Source organism: Saccopteryx leptura, chromosome X (assembly GCF_036850995.1).
Source record: "Saccopteryx leptura isolate mSacLep1 chromosome X, mSacLep1_pri_phased_curated, whole genome shotgun sequence".
NCBI classification, from domain to species: domain Eukaryota; kingdom Metazoa; phylum Chordata; class Mammalia; order Chiroptera; family Emballonuridae; genus Saccopteryx; species Saccopteryx leptura.
The window spans coordinates 30,382,558-30,400,096 of NC_089516.1; the positions used below are offsets into that span (position 1 = coordinate 30,382,558).

Genomic DNA, 17,539 nt, shown 5'->3' on the forward strand with positions numbered 1-17,539 from the left:
CAATGGGAGATCTATGAGATCTATGAACTATCAGACAAAGAATTCAGAATAATCCTTTTTTAAAGATTAGTGAACTGTAAACAGACACTGGCAATAAAATTAGGAAAACAATACATAAATGAGAAGTTCAAAGAAATATAAACAATTTGAAAAACAGAAATTGTAGATCTAAAATATACAGTGACTGAGCTGAATAATTCAATACAGAGCTTCAAAAGGAGACTCAATATTCAGAAGAAAGAATTGGTGAACTAGAAGACGGGATATTTGAAATTACCCAGTGAAAATGAAAAAATGAATAAAGCCGATAGAACATACAGGACACAATAATAAGAAACAATATCTACACTAGGGGAATTCTAGAAGGAAAAGAGGGGGACAAAGGGTCAGAAAGTATATTTAAAGCAATAATGGCTGAAAAAGTCCCAAACTAGGGAAGAGAAATGCATAGATATACAGATTTATGAGAGCCAAAGAATCCCAAGAGGGTTGAATCTAAATAGGGCTACACTGAGACATGTTATAATTAAATTGTCATATGTCAAAGACAAAGAATTTTGTGCCCTGACCAGATAGTTCAGTTGGTTACAGCATCATCCTAATACACACAGGTTTAATCCTGTTCAGGGCACATACAGGAACAGACTGATGTTTCTGTCTCTCTCTCCCTTCCTCTCTCTAAAATCAATAAATAAAAATTAAAAAAATTGTTTTGAAAGCACAAAGTGAAAAGCAAGAAGTCACACCCAAGTATATCTCCATTACACTATGGGCAGATTTCTGATTCAGCCAGGAGCAAATGGGATGGTATATTCAAAATATTGAAATAAAAACTGACTTAGCTAAGAAATCTATACCCAGCAAAACTGTCCTTCAGTAATGAAGGAAGGATAAAAATCATTCATAAACAAAAAAGTTGAGTTTATCACCACTAGACCTATCTTATAAGAAATTCTAAAGAGAATTCTTTGAATGGAAGTAAAAGGATGCTAGTATCATAAAAAACATAAGGCAGTGTAAAACTCACTGGTAATAGTAAATACATAGTCAAAATTAGATCCTGTAATATGGTAATGGTGGTATGTAATTCACTAACAACACTAGTGTAAAAGTTAATAAACAAATGGAATAACAATTACCTTAAATTAAATAATTTGTTACTAGTTACCCAATATTAAAATATATATTGTAATGTCAATACCATAAAATATAAGGGGTAGGAGAAGTAAAATAATAAAATTTAGGAATTCTGTTGAAGGTCAAGTTGTTACCAGTTTAAAATAGGATATTATAATTTTACCATAGTTTATGTTGGCCTCATGGTAACTACAAGGGAAAAACCTCCAGTAATTACACAAAAGAGCATGATTTGAAAAAGTCAAATTACACTGATACCCAAAGACATCAAAACACACATAAAAAAGACAGCAGGTTAAAAAAAAAAAAGAGCAGGTTATGAATAAAGAAATAATGGTTCTACACATCAGCAAACACATAAATAAATGAATGAACAAAAAAATGAATGAATGAATAAATGGCCATAGTGAGTCCTTACTTATCAATAATTACTGCAAATATAAATAAATTCTACAATCAAAATAAATGAAATGGTTGAGTAGATTAAAAAACAAGATCCAACAATATGTTGCTTACTCGATGCTCATTTTTAATTTTTTTTTGTTTTTTCATTTTTCTGAAGCTGGAAACAGGGAGAGACAGTCAGACAGACTCCCGCATGCGCCCGACCGGGATCCACCCGGCACGCCCACCATGGGGCGACGCTCTGCCCACCAGGGGGCGATGCTCTGCCCATCCTGGGCGTCGCCATGTTGCGACCAGAGCCACTCTAGCGCCTGAGGCAGAGGCCACAGAGCCATCCCCAGCGCCCGGGCCATCTTTGCTCCAATGGAGCCTTGGCTGCGGGAGGGGAAGAGAGAGACAGAGAGGAAAGCGCGGCGGAGGGGTGGAGAAGCAAATGGGCGCTTCTCCTGTGTGCCCTGGCCGGGAATCGAACCCGGGTCCTCCGCATGCTAGGCCGACGCTCTACCGCTGAGCCAACCGGCCAGGGCCCGATGCTCATTTTAACTTTAAAGACATACATAGACTGAAAGTAAATGATGTAAAAAAAATTTTCAAGTAAATGGTATACAAGAAAAAAAGCAGAAGTAGCTATATACATATTCCTCTCAAGCATGCATAAACATTTTGTAGGATACACTATATGGTTGGCCACAAAACAAGTGTTAAATTTAAGAAGACTTAAACTATACTGAGTATCATTTCTGACCACAATGGTACAAAACTAAAAATTAATAACAAGAGGAAAACTGGAAAATTTTAATACATGGAAATTAAAAAAACCACTCTCCTAAACAACCAATGGGGCAAAGAATAGATTAAAAGAGAGATGATTATATATCTTGAAATAAACAAAAGTAGAAACAACATACCCAAACCTATGGGATGCAGCAAAACTGTTCTAAGAGGAAAGTTCATAGCAATCAACACCTACATTAAGAAACAAGAAAGATCTCAATTAAACAATCTACTCTACCTTAAGGAACTAGAAAAAGAAGAAAAACTGAGCCTGAAGTTAGCAGAAGGAAGGAAATAATAAAGATTATTTCAGAAATAAAAGAAATTCAGTAAAAAGAAAACAATACAAAATATAAACTAATCTAAGACTTGTTTCTTTGAAAACACAAACAAAATAAACAAATCTTTAGCTGGACTAACCAAGTTAGAAAGAAGAGCCAAATTAACAAAATTATAAATGAAAAGATAGACATTACAACTGATTCCTCAAAAATACAAAGGATCATAGGAGGCTACTATAAACAACTTTATGCCAACAAGCTGGACGACCTAGAAGAAATGGAAACATTCTTGAAAACATACAATCTACCATGACTGATCAGGAAGAAAATAAAATTGGAACAGATCAATTACTAGTAAGGATATTCAATCATTAATCAAAGAGCTCCCAAAGAAAAGCCCAGGACCATATGGCTTCACAGTTGAATTTTAGCAAATATTTAAGAAATTTTCACCAATATTTCCCAAAATTTTTCAAAAAATTGAAGAGCAAAGAAAACTCCCAAACTCATCTTAATAAGGCCAGCATTACCCTGATACCAAAAACAGAAGGAAACTATCATAAAATAAAATTACAGGCCAACATCAATGATACATTTAGAAGTGTAATTCTCAGTAAAATAGTATCAAACAATATTCAGCAGAATATCAAAAAGATACTTCAGCCTCACCAGGAGGTGGTACAGTGGATAGAGAGTCAGCCTGGGATGCTGAGGACCCAGGTTCAAAACCCCAAGGTCGCCAGCTTGAGCTCAGGCTCATCTGGTTTGAGCAAGGCTCACCAGCTTGAGCCCAAGGTCACTAGCTGGAGTGTAGGATCATAGACATGACTATGGTTGCTGTCTTGAGCCCAAAGGTCGCTGTCTTGAAACCCAAGGTTGTTGGCTTGATCCCAAGGTCGCTGGGTTGAGCAAGGGGTCGGTCACTCGGTCTGCTGTAGTTCCCCAGTCAAGGCACATATGAGAAAGCAATAAATGAACAACAAAGGTGCCCCAAGGAACAATTGATGTTTCTCATCTCTCTCCCTTCCTGTCTGTCTGTCCTTCTCTCTCTAGCTCCCTTTTGTTGTCTCTGTCACAAAAAGAGAGAGAGAGAGAGCACTAAACCTGATATCAAAGACTTTTCCAAATTACAGAAGGATGTGGCTTCCTGCATGCTCAGTTCCTGGCCTGAGAGCCTTGTGGAATTGATAACGGTGCTCCTGCTTCCTTCTCCCCTAGCTACTTGAAGAACCACTTGGGACCAACTACGTGAGGACAGACAGATAATTTCCGTTCTTCACCAATGCCACTATTATACACAAAGCTGCCTCCTGGAAAGCCACAACATTCCATCTAGCTTAAGCATGTCTTTATTCAAGGACAGCACTCTTGGCTCAGTGCAACTGGCAGAACATGTAGCTGTTCACCTAGCCCTTAAAGAAGCCATGAGATGGCCTATCACAGATTCACATTTTCACAGATTCCTGGACTATTACTAACAGCCTTGCAGTTCGGTTTGGTCAATGGCTAAGGGTTAATTTTCTCATACAAGGCAAGCCCATCTGGGATGCTCAGATATGGAAGGAATTAGCACAGTCCCCATTTCCTCTCATCATTATGTTTCCACTCACACAAACCATTCTACACCTTAAAGCATTTTCAGCAATGTTGCAGACTCCCTTATGCAGCCCTGAAGTGCTCAGTACAGACACTTCAAAATACTGGCTTTTTCCACCAGTTCACAAAATGGCCCCACACAACCTCAGTTTATTGGGGAATTCATGCCTTAATATAATAACTTGGGCTCAAACAAGGTGACTTCTTCTCCTCAGTGGAAACCAATGTTGTGATAGATGAGCATGTTCTCTCATCCCAAACTGAACAGAGACTATCCAGATGGGAACACATTTCCTGAAAGACCTACCATGTTCTCACTGGTAGATTGATTTTATCGGCTACTGCCCCCTTCTGCTGGGGATTCCAGATTGCCATCACAATCTTCAATACATATTTTTTTTTACAATCTTTGATTTACACAGGACAACTTTTGGTGACTCCTACCCACAATTCCTGCTCAAAATAGGTAATCTCTTTCTTTACTAAATATATTCTTAGTCCCTTTAGATAATCAGATGTTAATAACTCTGAACAGGGTGCCCACTTTACCTCTCAGTAGACTCAACAATGGGTGCTCCAACATAATATACTAGTCTCTTGTATCTACAGGGGAATACAGGGGAATACATTCCAATATTCTCATGGATGCCTGAAACAGCAGATAGAACCAAAACCTATATATACTGTTTTTTCCTGTACATACATACCTGTGATAAAGTTTAATTTATAAGTTAGGCACAGTAAGAGACTAACAACAATAACTAATAATAAAATAGAACAATTAAACAATATACTCTAAGAAAAGTCATGTGAACATGGCAGTATTAAGTAAAATAAGTGGTATTTGAACATAAGCCCTGCAATACCAGGACAGTCAATATGATAAGATCTGATAACCAAGATGACTCTTAAATGACTAACAGGCAGGGAGTGTATAAAGCATTGATATGTGGCACAAATGGATGATTCATGTCCAGAGGAGACAGAGTTGGACAGTGCAAGATTTCATCACACTATTCAGAAGGGCACACCATTGAAAAGTTATTAGGTGTTTATTTCTGTAATTTTCCACTTAATATTTTATTTTCAAACCTTGTGTTATCACAACTGAAATCTCAGAATGCAAAACTACAGCTAAAGGGGAATACTGTAATCTTTGGACTTTTCATCTAGGTTACTGTTCCCAGGTGGCTGGCCTCATTGAGCATCATAATAACCTTTTTAAAGAGACACTATTTGGCCCTTGCTGGTTGGCTCAGTGGTAGAGTGTCAGCTTGGTGTGAGGATGTCCTGAGTTCGATTCCAGGTCAGGGCACACAGGAGAAGTGACCATCTGCTTCTCTACCCCTCCCGCTCCCCTATCCCTATCTCTCTCTCTCTCTCTCTCTCTCTCTCTCTCTCTCTCTTTCTCTCTCTTCCCTTCCCGCAGCCATGGCTCAATTGGCTTGAGCACATCAGCCCCAGGTACTGAGGATGTCTCCATAGAACCTCCACCTCAGGTGCTAAAAATAGCTCGTTGTAAGCATCGGCTCCAGATGGGGGTTGGTGGGTGGATCCTGGTTGGGCATATGAAGGATTCTGTCTATCTTCCCTCCTCTCACTTAAAAGAGAAGAAAAAATATACTATTTATTTTCAGACAATTGGTACCTCAAATGGATATAACTCTTGCCCCAGACCTTCATCTTGCTTAATTCTCACATCCCTAGGCCTTCATACCCCACATACCAATTATTGTACACCCGTCCCCCCTCCAAATTCCACTTTTGCCATCTCTGGAATTCTAAAGCTTTTTCCCTCCAAGACAATGTTCTTTTTATTGTCTTCTGACTCAGATTCCCCCTTCTGCTATTATTTTTTGATCATCTCACCATCTGCTTTAAACTGGCGATCTGAGTGAGGGCTGGTGGTCCAGTATGATCCCCTCATCATTGAATGCCTCTTAGGCTAAATGCCCACCACATTAGTGCAAGATCATTTCTTTGAAAACCCTGATAATAGTGAGGACTCTCCAAAAAGAGCCATCTTCATGCTGGCTCTTTTCCCTGAGCCCAGTGACGACAGAGCTGCCTAATAAAACTAATTCCCTTTACTGGCCCTGGCCAGTTGGCTCAGCAATAGAGCATCAGCCTGGCATGTGGAAATCCTGGGTTCAATTCCAGACCAGGGCACACAGGAGTAGTGTCCATCTGCTTCTCCACCCTTCCCCCTCTCCTTTCTCTCTGCCTTTCTCTTCCACTCCTGCAGCCAGGGTTCCATTGGAGCAAAGTTGGACTGGGCACTGAGGATGGCTCCACTGGCCTCCACCTCAGGTGGTACAATTGCTCCGGTTGTAACAGAGCAACACCCCTGATGGGCAGAGCATCACTCTCTAGTGGGCATGCTGGGTGGATCCTCCTTGGGCGCATGTGAGAGTCTGCCTCTTTTCCTCCTTGCTTCTCACTTCAGAAAAATACAACACCCCCCAAAAAACAAACAAAGAAAAAAAAAAACTAATACCCTTACTAATTTACAGGAAGTAGAAATCATTGGACCAGGACTAGTCAGTAGCAGAGTTTCGGTGCCTATAAGAGGGAAAGAAATTCTCTGTTTGGTAGACACAGGACATTTTTGTCAATGATAGTATGGTGAGAAAGCTCCATTCATACTTAGCCTTACCTCACATTAGATGACATAATCTACTTTCTTGAGGAAATCAACCCCATTCAGCCATTAATCAATATACAAAGAGCTCAGCCAGAAGGAATCCCATCTAAGCTCATTCTAATGTCAGTGTTCTGACTTCCGGACAAGAGCGGTATTGTAGGTAAACATGGTACTTGCTTGAGTCCTCCCACAACCCCATCAAAATTAAAACTAAACTCCAGAACAACCATCATTCAGAACCACCTAAAATTGGGCTGAATGGAAGTCCTACAACTAGGGATTTTTTTTTTAAAGTACAACTAGGGATTTAAAGGAGAAGTCACATGGAGACTGCTAAAAGAGGCAGAAATGAGAACGGGTTCATCCCACACCCATATGTGCGGGATTAAAATCAGGAGGCATACCTTGACTGCAGAGATTACCCCTAAGGAGTGAGGGGTCCGAGCCCCATACCAGGCCCCCGGCCCAAGGTTGCAGTGCCAGAAAGAAAAGTCCCCATAACATCTGGCTGTAAAAACCAGCAGGATTGTGGCTGAGTGAGAGGGAGAGGTGTGAGAGTCCCAGGCAGCTCCTCTTAAAGGGCTTGTGTGTGGACATACTCAGACTTGCTCCCTCTGAGCTCCAGCGCTGGAAGAGCAGCTTGAAAAGCACCAGTGATATAACAGGGAGGAATTGGATTGCTGAATATCATGGCAAGAGCTATGGAGGTGGGTAGCTATCTATCAGACAAAAACGCTAGCAGAGGCCATTGTTCCTTTTCTGAGACCACCGCCCCCTACATTCACACACAGAGCTGCAGGCAGGTGCCATAGCTGAGTTTCCATCAACCTGGCTCACACTGTTTGACCCACTCAGGTGATTACCTGAGATCACATCTCACCCAACTTGCAAGCTCACCTAAGCCATTTCCAGTGGCTTTTCTATACAAATGGTCTGTGTTGGCTCATGCATTGGACTTTGCTAAAATCTCAAACAAGCAGTATGTGGCCTCTTCATACCCCTTACCTCCTGCTAAGTGGTCTCAGGCCTGGCACTAGCACCAGCCAGCTTTGGTTCACAGCTTGGACTCTCTGGGGCACCTCCAAGCTCACTACAAGCAGCTGCCATCTGCATATCACTCTGTAACCCATGCCAGGTGACCCCAGGTAGGATAAAGGCAGTGGCTGACCTTGCTCTTCCTGGAAGATCCTAGAGTCAGTGCGCCCAGTGGACAGCTTCAGATCATGCTGAATTACAACTCTACCACCTCCATAAGTACAAACTCAAGGGGCAGACTTACTGAGCATCAGAGCCCCACTGAAGCAAATCCTGCTCCATAGGGTAGACTCCTATACAACAGCTCTTCTTCTGTTGTTGCAGCCATTCCTCAAAGGTCAGCAGCCTGGAGATCAATCTTTCCCACTAATGCTAAAAGCAGTCAAGGCTCAACCACAGCAGGACAGTGCTCACAGTCCACGCAGGGCCCGTAGCACCCAGCTCAGGTGACTGTGGAGGCTGTGCCACTGAGCCCTATAGAACACCTACTACACAAGGCCACTTTACCAAATCTGGTAGACATAGAAACTTTACCTAATAAATAGAAAAAAACACAGAAAACCTAATATGTAGAAACAGAGGTAAGCAGCAGAAGGGAATGTGGAGACAAAGAAACATGTCCCAAATTGAATAGCAGAAGAAATAGCCAGATAAAGAAATAAATAAAATGGAGGTAAGCAATCCACCAGATACAGAGTTCAAAACATTAATTATAAGGATGCTCAAGAAACTTAGAGAGAACTTCAACAAAGATATAATAAGCATTAAAAAATGACATAGAAATCATAAAGAAGAACCAATCAGAAATGAAGGATACACTAACTGAAATGAAGAATAATTTACAGGAAATCAACAGTAGTGTAGATGAAGCCAAGAATCAAATCAGTTATTTGGCATATAAGGAAGCAAATACCATCCAATTAGAACAGCAAAAAGGAAAAAAAAAAAAGAATCCCAAGAAATGAAGATAGTGTAAGGAGCCTCTGGGACAATTTCAGGCATACAAATATTCGCATCATGAGGGTGCCAGAAGGAGAAGACAGAGAGCAAGAAATTGAAAACATATTTGAAAAATAATGACAGAAAACTGGTGAAGGCAACAGACACACAAGTCCAGGAAGCCCAGAGAGTCTCAAACAAGACGAACTCAGAGGCCCACACCAAGGCACATTATAATTAAAATGCAAAAGGTAAACAAAAAAAGGAGAATTTTAAAAGCAGCAAGAGGAAAGCAGTTAGCTACAAGGGAACTTCCATAAGACTGTCAGCTGATTTCTCAATAGAAACTTTGTAGGCTAGAAGGGAATGGCAAGAAATATTCAAAGTGCTAAAAAACAAGGACCTACAACCAAGATTACTCTACTGAGCATAGCTATCACTTGGACTCGAAGGACAAAGAGCTTCCCAGACAAGAAAAAGCTAAAGGAGATCATCACCACCAAACCAGTATTATATGAAATGTTAAAGGGTCTTCTTGAAGAAGAAGAACAAAAATGTGAACAATAAAATGGTGATAAATACATATCTATCAACAAGGGGGATGAGAGGATGGGATCAGAGAAGGTAAGGGGATTCATGAAATTATATATACGTAACACAGAGATATAGATAGCAGGACAGCAAATCCTAGATGGAAGGGGGGAGGGTTTTGAGGGGAGAAAGGCAAGGGGGGTATAAAGAAGGACATGGGGTGGGGAGTGAAGGAGTTATATTATATATTAGGGTGACACTTGAATCCATGTAAACAATAAACTAAAATTAATAAAAAATTTAGGCCCTGGCCAGTTGGCTCAGTGGTAGAGCGTCGGCCTGGCGTGCAGAAGTCCTGGGTTCGATTCCCGGCCAGGGCACACAGGAGAAGTGCCCATCTGCTTCTCCACCCCTCCCCCTCTCCTTCCTCTCTGTCTCTCTCTTCCCCTCCCACAGCCGAGGCTCCACTGGAGCAAAGATGGCTCGGACGCTGGGGATGGCTCCTTGGCCTCTGCCCCAGGCGCTAGAGTGGCTCTGGTCTAGACAGAGCGACGCCCCTGAGGGGCAGAGCATCGCCCCCTGGTGGGCAGAGCGTCACCCCCTGGTGGGCGTGCCAGGTGGATCCCGGTCGGGCGCATGCGGGAGTCTGTCCGACTGTCTCTCCGTTTCTGGCTTCAGAAAAATACAAAAAAAAACACAAAAAAAACCCGACAATTGCATCTAAAAAAAATAAATGAGCAAGCTTAACAGAAACAGATTCATAAATACAGAGAACATTTTGACAGTTGCCAGATGAAAGGGGAGTTGAGGGGGGGGAAGTGAAGGAATTAAGAAGCACAAATTGGTTGTTACACAATAGTCATGGGAATGTAAAGTACAGCACAGGGGAAATAATCAAGAAAAAAATTTAAAAACCTGGTAATATAAAATTTTTAATTATTATAATAATCTTATTAAAATAAACTATTTGTCATAACACTATTTTTATAAAAATATTATAAACAATATAACAATAACTGTAAGGAAATAAAATGGTTGGGAACTTGGAAATAAACAAATGTCAATGTTTTTTATGGCTATGGTTATTCTTATTGTTTTGAACAGCCTGGGTGATCGGGTTACTGGTAAATCCCTTGGGTCTAATTGTCACACAGATGCAATGCTGTAACAACACTATCCAACCCACAATTGCACCACAGGGTGGAAAAGTGGGGAATGTTGGAGAGCCCTGTTAGAAGGCTGTAGGTCAGCATGGCACCAAGTCTGGGTAGTAAAGGGATAAAATCCCTTTATAACCTGTGTGCACTCTGGAAGCAATGTCTGAATGATATTGCCCCCCAATTTCTGTACATGAAATAATACTATAAGCTACCCGGCCTTATGATTGCTCATAAATAAAACCCATTTGTTACAGGAACTATACTTCCATGATTTGTCCATTGCCCTCACAGGTCAGTCCCTAGAATGACTAAATAGCATCCATAAGCTCTCCCTTAGCTTGGGATGCAAATGTGTATATGTTTGGATGAGACTCTTGGTGAATGAAAGGGAAGCTACCTGTTCTGTTGCTAAATATGCCCCCTGATGACCCTGACGAGAGAGCACTCAACAATTCCACTACAAGCAGTCATCAGATATGCAGGTCAGTCCTCAGGGAAGCCACCAAGATATGTCAGGCTAGTCTTCCCCCAGCCAGTGACCAATACCCCACCTGAACAGTGGTAGAGGGTTACCTTCCCCTGGGTGTCCATCACTCCAGAAGACCTTATCCCTGAGTCATATGGACCCATTGCTGGAGAAGACACTATATCAAACAACATTGCCCCAGCCTAAGAGTTTGCCACTGGAGATGCCTACACCTTCCTATACTGGAAATGATATCCCAGGGACATATCACCATGTCAAATACCTCACCACTCATCCATATAGCCTGACTTCCCAGTTTACAGCAAACTTGGTAGAATGCCACAATGGGAACTAAGACTTTCTGGGAATAATGGACTAAATATACTGCCCTGATAGAATATTATTCTGCTGAATCTGCCAGGTGCTTGCTGGCTGACTCTTACCCTACACTGCAGGGCAGCATTATGGCATATTTCCCCATCCTGGTAGGCCAAAATGTGCACTGGAAACTACATAGCTCCCTTGCCTAAACATACTGCAGGCTGTTAATAATCTCACCATTAACTCTGATGCCTCTGCATCACAGGGTGGATTGTCGTGTAAACACCTGATTTTTTTTTTATTGTAACACAAATACCTGACATCAAGATTTTAATTTCCAAGGAATCTACTTCAAAGACAGCTATCTAGAATAAACACACTGCCAGCTACAAGACTACATAAAGAACCACACCTCCCCACCCCTGAAGTTTCTTTGTTTCAAATATCTCTGGCTAGCCTAGGTAACTGGCCATCTGACCAGTCTTTTTCCCTTCTTGCATTTTAATTCCTACCCTTAGGCTTTAAATTCACCAATAAAGAGTGAATCCATGAAACTCTAGGCACCCCACCCTAGGCCCCAATAATAGAACCGCAAGCTCATGTGCATGCACTCTCTTGCTTGTTTTCTCTCCCTTATCACCCACAATCTCCCTGTGTGTCCTTAGGCATGGCACATACCCTACAGGACCTGAGAGTAATAAAATTTGTGTGTTTTCGTTTTCTTTTCATTTGCCTGATGGTTGTTGCTAAGGTCCATCATGAGGTCATAGCAAGAACAACAAAGGACAGTCCAGACACAGCATTGGTTCTGAAAGGGGAAATGTTTGAGGGGCTTGCCACAAGTAGAATACCTGAGTACCCCAGGCATTTGTAGGAAATAGCATCACTATATATAGGCTGAGACCCACAGAGAGCAGCCCACAACACAAAGAATTCCACTATTCACCTTCCTCCTGTAATGGTTCTTCCATACTCCTCCTTAGGTGAATCTAGTACTTTGATCAGTAGAAAGTAGTCTCTGGGACCACTGATAGACTAAAACTCTCCGCAAGAGAGTCACAGTCTTTGGATACATATAACAGATAAATAATTTGAACTTTTTCTAGAATAAAAATTGCAACTGAGGATTTTATACCACATGTGCTCAATCATAAAATAACTGTTATGAGAGCATTAAGGATCAGTGATGATCTGCATTGCTTTCTGCATTAGTACAACAAACAGGTGTGAGCCTGTTGCTGACCACTAAATACAGAACATGAACCCTGAAAATTATCTGATATACCACCCCACTACTCACCCCAGATTAAAAAATCTAGGATGAGCAATTGAACAATTATGGTCCACATTTGAGAAGTTAAGTTTAGTTAAGCCACAGAATATATATACTTAATATATATAATTGGTTCCCTTGTATGACTTCTGTTGTTGGCTTAAGGTCAGGCACCTAAAAATCTGCCTGATTTTGTTCTCCAGAATTGAGAGAAATGGAGAAATTTGTTCCTTTATCCTCATATGTGCTTGAGGGATTTTTCATTCCATTCTCCATGAGGAATGGAATTATTATTTCATATATATATGAAAGATAGAAAGGGGAGATAATCTTTACAAACCTCACAAAATACAGTCTAGTTGGAAATAAGAGTGAACAAATATCAATGGTTATTTGAACACTGACCAAAGGACAATATTTTGGTGAAGAGAGGGGTGCTAAATAACTTTCTAGAAAATTAATTTTAATGCTATGAGGAAAGGCAATCCAAGTACCTGTTCTATTGATTACTCCCATTGAAAAAGGACAAGAGACCACAACCTTATGAGGAAATGTCACCTATAAATCAGAAAAGCAGAATTTAAATAAAAGCAACCCAAGTGGAAGGGAGTTAGCCAGTCCATCAGACAAGTGACATGGAATTAACACTCCTTCATCCCAGCCACGCTCAGAGGCTTGGCAATCCACTGAGGAAAAGTTTTGCTCAATCTCAAACTGTGGCCCTATGTGACTTAAAAAAAAATTACTTAAATTCATTTTCTAGTAGAAAGTGAACAAGGACAGAGTATTCTGTGTAGTTCGGCAGGAGAAACTTGGCCTTGCCAAGGTTTAAGACTGTGCCAAGGAAGCTAGGGGTTGGGAATAAACACTGTGCTGCTCCACAATGATAACACCTTCTGCTGTTGTACCTGCACCTCTTGTTCTCACTTTACTTAAAGCTGGGAGAGACCTCAAGAAATTACATGACCCGGTGCCCTGTTTGTACCCAATTTTATGAAAGAGGTGACTGAGTTCACTAGGGGTAGAGTTAAGAGTCAGGATCTGACTTTAATCCAGGTTCTATACCATCTTGGGCAAGTAATTTATAGCCTGTATTTCAGTTTCCTCATATAAGAGGTGATAAAAACAGTACCTATCTCACAGAATTGTGAGGATTAGCAGCAATACAGGAAATCCCCTAGTCTGCTAAGGACTGATTAAATCTTTCATTTATTATCTGGTGAGGGAACTGGGACTGGCGCCCTGGTCACCTTTATTAACCATTGCTCACTGTGGCCAGGCTTCAGAACCCTGAGCTTCATGGACAGCATTGCCAGACAACTGTGCCTGAAGGCATTTGGCGTCTGTATTTGAAACTGAAGCCATTTTCCATTCCCCAAGGATGCCTCAAACAGGCTGTACCTCTGCTGTCTATGCCCATTTAGGTTGCCCCTTTCTGTCTAAAGTCCTGGCATACTGTATGATGTGGCAAACACAAACAGATATGGGTCTCAGGTTAATTTTATGGACTTCACAGTCCAATAGGGAAAACTAAATAATACTATTCTTTGTACCATCTTCTTAGCCCTCTTACCAGTTTTCAAATGGCATCTCCTTTTCTGGGGAACTGTCCTCACTCCAATTATGTGGATTCAGTGGGCGCTCCTTGCTCTGGCATGACCCACATCTCTGTCACCACAGCTGAGTGGCTCAGGGATCAGCCAGTCATGGTCCCTTCCCCTTGTGTGACTTCTGTTGTTGGCTTAAGGTCAGGTACCTAAAAACCGGCCTGATTTTGTTCTCCAGAATTGAGAGAAATGGAGAAATTTGTTTCTTTATCCTCATATGTGCTTGAGGGATTTTTCATTCCATTCTCCATGAGGAAAAAGGGGAGCAGTACTGACATGTATTACTGATAAATATAGCAAATAAAAATAGACTATACTGATTTAGCTATCTATATTTTTTCTTCTGAATATGCATTTCTACACAGAGGAAATAATACAAGAGTACAAGGGTCTAGGGGAGGTTAACCAGTAGTGGTCCAGAACTTCCTTTCACTGGGTAATTAGTCAGGGTAGACTAACTGCTGTGACAAGCATTTGAGATTTACTGGCTTAACATACGACATCACTATTTGTTGTACTTACAAAGCTCCCGTGCACATTGCTGCTACAGGTGATGGAGGACAGGCTTCTCAATTCATTCAAAGATTCAGGGAGGGAACTCATATTAGAGCAAATTCGAGAAAACTGCACACCTGCACAAGAGAAGGGAAATAAAACAAATGGATACATCCTCCTAGAAGAGAGATACAGAGAAGTCTTCTAAATTCAGAAAAAAATGCCAAGTTTTTGGCATTTGGGATGGTCTCTACCTTATCTACAAACTCCTTACCTTGTATTTCAAAGAGAAAAATGCCCCCTAATTGACATACTCTGCCCTCCCAGAAGTCTATTAGTGACCCGCCATCAGAAATATAGATAAGATGTACAGTATACTTATTACCAAAGCTAAACAAATATGCCCCTTATTCTTAAATATGAATGCACAAAGTTTTAAGTATTACAGGAAAGTGAAAGAGGAGATCATGATGATAAAAAAACATTTCTCTAAAGAAAAAGATACATATATCAAAAAATACAAATATTCTCAAAATTTTAAGGAAGAAAATGGGTTTATAAAATGAGAACAGGGGCCCTGGCCAGTTGGCTCAGTGGTAGAGCATCGACCTGGCGTGCAGAAGTCCCGGGTTCGATTCCCGGCCAGGGCACACAGGAGAGGCGCCCATCTGCTTCTCCACCCCTCCCCCTCTCCTTCCTCTCTGTCTCTCTCTTCCCCTCCCCCAGCCGGAGCTCCATTGGGGCAAAGATGGCCTCTGCCTCAGGCGCTAGAGTGGCTCTGGTCGCAACAGAGCGACGCCCAGGATGGGCAGAGTATCGCCCCCTGGTGGGTAGAGCATCGCCCCTGGTGGGCGTGCCCGGTGGATCCCGGTCGGGCGCATGTGGGAGTCTGTCTGATTGCCTCCCATTTCCAACTTCAGAAAAATACAAAAATGAAAAAAAATGAGAACAGGGTGCTATTAAAGAGAACTAGAAAACAATAGAAACTACATGAAAATAGAAACACTGCCAAACTAAAGACTCAGAACACATCAGGAGCTCAGCGCAAAGTTGTTGGCCTCACCTGGCTCTGATGGCACCTAAAACATACTGCTCCCGCTTCCCCCTACTCCTCCCCCTCCTCCCCACTCTTCACCCCTCTCCCCGCCCCCCCCCCCCGCCACCCGCCAGTTAACTGACTCCAACCCTTCCCTTGACCTAGCAACAGACCTCATTTCCGGTGCCATCGCCCAACTTCGCCCTGGACCCAGAACACACCAGCAGGGGTCCTCCTCTTTGATTACAGAGTTTCCGTTTGACCCTGGAACCGGAACTCAACAGCATTTTATTCCTCTTTGATTCTGGGTGCACAGGGAGGTCCCACCGCCATTGCTGCTGACTGAGCCTCTGACAGGCCTGGTCACCTACTCCGGGGACCTTCCCAAGCCCGGTAACCTACACATTCGTCCTGCCGCTGCCTGTCCTGCAGCCCCCACCGCACCACCTTATCCTCAGTGCTGCCCACCCACACTGGCACCTCCAAACATGGCGACCTCACTGCCCTCACTAGTGAGCGAGACCTACCACCCCGATTGCGAGGCCGCCATCACTGACCAGATCCAGCTAGAGCTCCACGCAGCCTACGTGTACGGGTCTGTGGCTTTTTATTTTGATAAGATGGTCTCAAAGCCCTTCGCCCAGTTCTTCCGAGAGCAGTCAGGCAAGGAGAGGGCAACTGCTGACAGGCTCATCCAGCTGGTGAACCAGCGCGGTAGCAACACCCCCTTGCGCGACTTCAGTGGCGATGACAGCGTCCCCTGGGGAAACAGCCTGAAGGTCCTGGAGAGCGCCTTGCATCTGTCCATGAAGGTGAAGCAGAGCCTGCTCAGTCTGCACCAGCTGGCCACCGAGAAGAAGGACACCCTTCTGTGCGACTTCCTGGAGAACCACTGCCTGCAGGAACAGCAGAAGTTCAACAAAGAGTTGGAGGACCACATCACCAGCCTGCGCAAGATGGGAGCCCCAGAATCCGGCCCGGCAGAACACCACTGTGGCAAGCTCCCCCTGGATGACAGCAAGGACTGAGTCTGGACTGCCTTCCGGCTAGTCATGGAGAGACAGCCCCTCCTCACCTTGCGAGCATGCATGTTGCAGTATTACCCTTGCAAAACGTTGACTTAAGTTTTTATGTTCAAGTTTCACCATTTCTTCCAATAAAGTTGTTAGTTCGTAAATAAAGTTCTTTCATTGAATTGTGTGTGCAAAACATTCCCCTTTTAATTTTCTAAACAGGTTTCCAGGAATCTTTCAACCATCCATACCCCAACCACGTGCAGCTCGGAACTGCATGGGTGGAGGTACTAGGTATTGTGTGGGACAGGTGGGAGGGAAGGACGGGGTATTGTGTGGGACTGGTGGGAGGGAAGGACGGGGTATTGTGTGGGACTGGTGGAAGGGAGGAGGTATTGCACAGGAGTCTGGATGGAGCAGGAGGTATTACCGGGGACCCTGGATGGAGGAAGAGGTTTTGCACAGACCCTGGACGGAGGAGGAGGTATTGTGGGGGATCCAGGATGGAGGAGGTGGTTTTGTGGGGGAACCTGGATGTAAGAGGAAGTATGGGAGGCCTTGGATGGAGGAGGAGGTCTTGCGGGGGATGCTGGATTGAGTAGGAGGTTTATGGGGGAGCCTGGATGGAGGAGGAGGTTTTTGGGTTGTTGTTTTTTTTTTCACAGAGACAGAGAGAGAGTCAGAGAGAGGGATAGACAGGGACAAACAGACACGAACAGAGAGGAGAAGCATCAATCATTAGTTTTTTATTGCGCATTGTGACACCTTAGCTGTTCATTAATTGCTTTCTCATATGTGCCTTGACTGTGGGCTTTCAGCAGAATGA

The 17,539-nt window shown here is 42.7% G+C and overlaps 1 pseudogene; it reads left to right on the plus strand.

Moving 5' to 3' along the window:
• Positions 1-16,188: 16,188 nt before the first annotated feature.
• On the plus strand, positions 16,189-16,728 carry LOC136386279 (ferritin heavy chain pseudogene; annotated as a pseudogene).
• Positions 16,729-17,539: the final 811 nt, after the last annotated feature.